We start from the raw sequence: 6,000 nt of genomic DNA, 5'->3' as shown, positions 1-6,000 counted from the left end.
GTTGAACCATTCTTTTGATGGAGCAGTCTGGAAACAGCCTTTTTGTAGAATCTGCAACTGATATTTTTCAGGACTTTGAGTGCTATGGTGAAAAAGGAAATATCTTCACATAAAAAATGGACAGAAGATTTCTGAGAAACCTCTTTGTGATGTATGCATCCATCTAACAGAGTTCAAAAATTTATTTGATTGAGCAGTTGGAAAGCAGTCTTTTTGCAGAATCTGCAAAGGGATATTGCTGAGCACTTTGAGGCCTATGGTGAAAAAGGAAATACCTTCACATAAAAACAATAAAGAAGGTTTCTGATAAACTTCTTTGTGATGTATGAATTCATCTCACAGATTTGAACTATTTTTTTGATTGAGCAGTTTGGAAACAATCTTTTTGTAGAATCTGCAAAGGGATATTTTTGAGTACTTTGAGTCCTAGGGAGAAAAAAGAAATATCAGCACATAAAAAGTATAAAGAAGGTTTCTGAGAAACACTTTTGTGATGTGTGCATTCATCTCACAGAGAAAAACGTTTGTTTTCTTTGATCAGTATGGAAATTCTGTTCATGTAAAATCTGCTAAGGGATATTTGTGAGCAGATGGAGGCCCATGGTGAAAAAGGAAATGTCTTCATATAAAAATGAGACAGAAGCCTCCTGCGAAACTTCTTAGTGATGTGTGCATTCATCTCACAGAGTTGAAACTTTCTTTTCTTTGAGCCGTTTGGAAACAGTCTTTTTGTAGAACCTACAAATGGCTATTTGGAGCACTTTGAGGCCTATGGTGAAAAAAGAAATATACTCACATAAAAACTAGACTGAAGTTTTCTGAGAAACTTCTTTGAGGTGTGTGAATTCATCTCACAAAGTTCAATAATTATTTTTATTGAGCAGTTTGGAAACAGTCTTTTTGCAGAATCTGCAAACAGATATTTGTGAGGGCTTTGATGCTTATGGTGAAAAAGGAAACATTCACATAAAAACTTAATAGAAGCTTTCTCAGAAACTTCTTTTTGACGTGTGCATTCATTTCACAGAGTTGAAACTTTCTTTTGATGAGCAGTGTGGAAACAGACTTTTTGTAGAATCTGCAAAGGGATAATTTTGAGTGCTTTGCATCCAGTGGTGAAAAAGGAAATAACTTCACATGAAAACTAGACAGAATGTTTCTGAGAAACTGCTTTGTGATATGTGCATTCATCTCCCAGATGTTTCTGTTTCTTTTCATTGAGAAGATTTGAAACTATTTTCTTGTAAAAACTGCAAAGGGATATTTATGAGCCCTTTGAAGCCTATGGTGAAAAAGGAAATATCTTCACATAAAAACTACACAGAAGCTTTCTGGGAAACATCCTGGTGATGTGAGCATTCATCCACAGAGTTGAAACATTCTTTTGATTGAGCAGTGTGTAAAGAGTCTTTTTGTAGAATCTGCAAAGGGATATTTGTGAACCTTTTGAGGCCTATGGTGAAAAAGGAAACATCTTCACATAAAAATTAGAGAGAAGCTTTCTGAGAAACCTCTTTGTGGTGTGTATACATCTCACAGAGTTGAAACTTTCTTTTGATTGAGCAATTTGGAAAAAGTATTTTCGTAGAATCTGTAAAGGGATATTTGTGAGCACTTTGAGGCCTATGGTGAAAAGCAAGTATCTTCACCTAAAATCTAGACAGAAGCATTCTGAGAAACTTCTTTGTGATGTGTGCATTCATCACACAGAGTTAAACCTTTGTTTTGGTTGAGCAGTTTGGAAACACTCTTTTTGTGGAATCTGCAAATGGATATTTGGAGTGCTTTGAGGCCTATGGTGAAAAAGGAAATGTATTCACATAAAAACTAGACTGAAGGTTTCTGAGAAACTTCTTTGAGATGTGTGCATTCATCTCACAGTGTTCCATAATTCTTTTTATTGAGCAGTTTGGAAACAGTCTTTTTGTAGAATCTGCAAAGGGATATTTGTGAGGGCTTTGAGGTGAGGCTTATGGTGAAAAAGGAAATATCTTCAGAGAAAAACTTTAAAGAAAGTTTCTGAGAAACTTCTTCATGATGTGTGCATTCATCTCACAGAGTTGAAACATTCTTTGGATTGAGCAGTTTGGAAACAGTCTTTTTGTACAATCTGCAAAGGGATATTTAGGAGCGCATTGAGGTCTATGGTGAAAAAAGAAATATCTTCACATAAAAACTAGAAAGAAGCATTCTGAGAAGCTGCTTTAAGACATATGTATTCATCTCACAGAGGTAAACGTTTGTTTTCATTGAGCAGTTTGTAAACTCTGTTATTCTAGAATCTACAAAGGGATATTTTTGAGTGCTTTGAGACCCACATTGAAAAAGGAACTATCTTCACATAAAAATTAGTGAGAAGCTTGCTGAGAAACTACTTTCTGATGTGTGCATTCATCTAACAGAGTTGAAACTTTCTTTTGATTGAGCAGTTTGGAAAGTCTTTTAGTAGATTCTGCAAAGGTATGTTTGGGAGCGTGTTGAGGCCTATGTTCAAAAAGGGAATATCTTCACATAAAAACGAGGAGATTTTCTGAGAAACTTCTTTGTGATGTGCACATTCGTCTCACAGGGTTGAACCACTCTGTTTGTTGAACAGTTTGGAAACAGTCTTTTCATAGAATCTGAAAAGGGATATCTGGGAGCATGTTGAGGCATATGGTGAAAAAGGAAATATCTTCACATAAAAAATAGAAAGTAATTTTCTGAGTAACTCTTTCTGACATGTGCATTCATCACACAGAAGTAAAAGTTTCCTCCCATTGAGCGGTTAGTTTTTTTGTGAAGATGTTTCCATTTTCACCATAGATCTCAAACTGCCTATATATATCCCTTTGCAGATTCTACAAAAAGACTGTTTCCAAATGGCTCAAAGAAAGTTTCCACCCTGCGAGATGAATGCACACATCACAGAGAAGTTTCTCAGAAAGCTTCTGTCCAGTTTTTATTTGAAGGTATTTCCTTTTTCACCATAAGTCTCAAAGCATTCAAATTATCACTTTGCAGATTCTACAAATACATTTTCCAACCTGCTCTATCTAAAGAAAGGTTCAAAGCTGTGAGAAGAATGCACACATCAAAAAGAAGTTTCATAGAATGCTTCTGTCTAGTTTTTATGTGAAGACATTTCCTTTTTCACCATAGAGCAAAAAGGGATCCTAATTATCCATTTGTACATTCTACAAAAGGACTGTTTCAAAACTGCTTAATCCAAAGACAGTTTCAACTCTTCAGGATGAATGCACACATCACAACGAAATATCTCAGAAAGCTTCTGTTTAGTTTTTGTGTGAAGATATTTCTTTTTTCACCATAGGCTTCAAAGGGCTCACAAATATCACAAAGCAGATTCTACAAAAAGACTCTATCCAAATGGTCAATGAAAAGAACACTTCAAATCTGTGAAATGAATGAGCACATCACAAAGAATTTTCTCAGAAAGCTTCTGTCTAGTTTTTATGTGAAGATATTTCCATTTTCACCATAGATCTGAAACCGCCTACATACGTCCCTTTGCAGATTTTACAAAAAGATTGTTTCCAAACTGCTCAATCAAAGAAAGCTTTCTACTCTGTGAGATGAATGCACACGTCACAGAGAAGTTTCTTGGAAAGTTTCTATCTAGTTCTTGTTTGTCGATACTCCTTTTTTCACCATAGGCCTCAAACCGCTCATAACCCTTTGCAGATTCTACAAAAGGACTGTTTCCAAACTGCTCAATCAAATGAAATTTCAGCTGTGTGAGATGACTGCACACATTACAAAGAAGTTTCTCACAAGGTTTCTGTCTGGTTTTTATGTGAAGATACTTCTTTTTCACCACAAGCCTCAAAGCGTTCACACATTTTCCTTTGCAGATTAAACGAAAAGACTGTTTCCAAACTGCTCAATCAAAAATAAGGTTCAACTCTGTGTGATGAATGCCCACATCACAAAGAATTTTCTCAGAAGGCTTCTGTCTAGATTTTATTTGTGGATATTTCCTTTTTCACTACAGGCCTCAAAAAGCTCACAAATATCCCTTTGCATATTCTACAAAAAGACTGTTTCCAAACTACTCAATGAAAGAAAATTCAACTCTGTGAGATGAATGCACACATCACAAAGTGGTTTCTCAGAATACTTATGTCTAGTTTTTATATGAAGATATTTCCTTTTTCACCACATGCCTCAAACTGCTCAAAAACATCCCTTTGCAGATTCTCCAAAAAGATTGTTTCCAATCTGCTCAATCAAAAGAAAGATTCAGCCCTTTGAGATGCATACACCCATCACAAAGAAGTTTCCCAGAAAACATGAGTCTAGTTTTTATGTGAAGATATTTCCTTTTTCTCCGTAAGCCTCAAAGCGTTCACAAATATCACTTTGCAGGTTCTACAAAAAGACTGTTTCCAAACTGCTCAATCAAAAGAAAGATTCAGCCCTTTGAGATGCATACACCCATCACAAAGAAGTTTCCCAGAATACATGAGTCTAGTTTTTATGTGAAGATATTTCCTTTTTCTCCGTAAGCCTCAAAGCATTCACAAATATCACTTTGCAGGTTCTACGAAAAGACTGTTTCCAAACTGCTCAATCAAAAGAAAGTTTCAACCCTGTGAGATGCATGCACACATCACAAAGAAGTTTTTCAGAAAGCTGCTGTCTACATTTTATTTTTTGATATTTCCTTTTTCACCATAGGACTCAAACCACTGAAACATATTGCTTTGCAGATTCTATGAAAAGACAGTTTCCAAACTGCCCAATGAAAAGAAAGGTTCAACTCTCTGAGATGAATGCACACATCATGAAGAAGTTTCTCAGAATGCTTCTCTCTAAGTTTTATGTGAAGATATTTCCTTTTTCACTGCAGACCTCAAACTGCTCATAAATATCCCCTGCATATTCTACAAAAAGACGGTTTCCAAACTGATAAGTCAAAAGAAAGTTTCAACTCTGTGAGGTGAATGCACACATCACAAGGAAGTTTCTCAGAAAGCTTCTGTCTACTTTTTATGTGAAGGTATTTCCTTTTTCACGATATGCCTCAAAACACCTTCAAATATCCCCTTACAGATTATACAAAAAGACTGTTCCCAAACTGCTCAATCAAAACAAAGGTTCAACTCTGTGAGATGAATGCACACATCTCAGAGAAGTTTCTCAGAAAGCTTCTGTACAGTTTTAATGTAAAGATATTTCCTTTTTCACTATAGACTTCAAAGAGCTCAAAAATGTCTCCTTACAGATTCTACAAAAAGACTGTTTTTGAACTGGTGAATCAAAAAAAATGTTCAACTCTGTGAGATGAATGCACACATCCTAAAGAAGTTTCTCAGAAAGCTTCTTTATAGGTTTAGGTGAAGATATTTCCTTTTCCACCATAAGCCTGAAAGCATTCACAGATATCTCTTTGCAGATTGTACAAAAAGACTATTTAAAAACTGCTCAATCAAAACAAAAGGTCAACTGTGTGAGATGAATGCACACATCACAAAGAAGTTTCTCAGAAAGCTTCTGTTTAGATTTTATTTGTAGATAATTCCTTTTTCACCATAGGTTTCAAACTGCTCACAAATATTCCTTGCAGTTTCTAAAAAAGACTGTTTCCAAACTACTCCATCAAAAGAGAGGTTCAACTCTGTGAGATGAACACACACATCATAAAGAAGTTTCTCAAAAAGCTTCTGTCTAGTTTTTATGTGAAGATAATTCCTTTTTTAACATAGGCCTCAATTGGCTCACAACTATCCCTACGCAGATTCTACAAAAAGACTGTTTCCAAACTACTCAATCAAAAGGAAAATTCAACTCTGTGAGATGAATGCACACAACACAAAGAAGTTTCTCAGAGAGCTTCTGTCTAGATATTATTTGTGGCTATTTCCTTTTTCACCATAGGCCTCAAAGGGCTCACAGATATCCCTTTGCAGATTCTACAAAAACACTGTTTCCAAACTGTTCAATCTAAAGAGGGGTTCAACACTGTGAGCTGAATTCACACATCCCAGAGAAGTTTCT

Source organism: Pongo pygmaeus, chromosome 22 (genome assembly GCF_028885625.2).
Source record: "Pongo pygmaeus isolate AG05252 chromosome 22, NHGRI_mPonPyg2-v2.0_pri, whole genome shotgun sequence".
NCBI classification, from domain to species: domain Eukaryota; kingdom Metazoa; phylum Chordata; class Mammalia; order Primates; family Hominidae; genus Pongo; species Pongo pygmaeus.
This window is presented reverse-complemented; position numbering follows the sequence as displayed.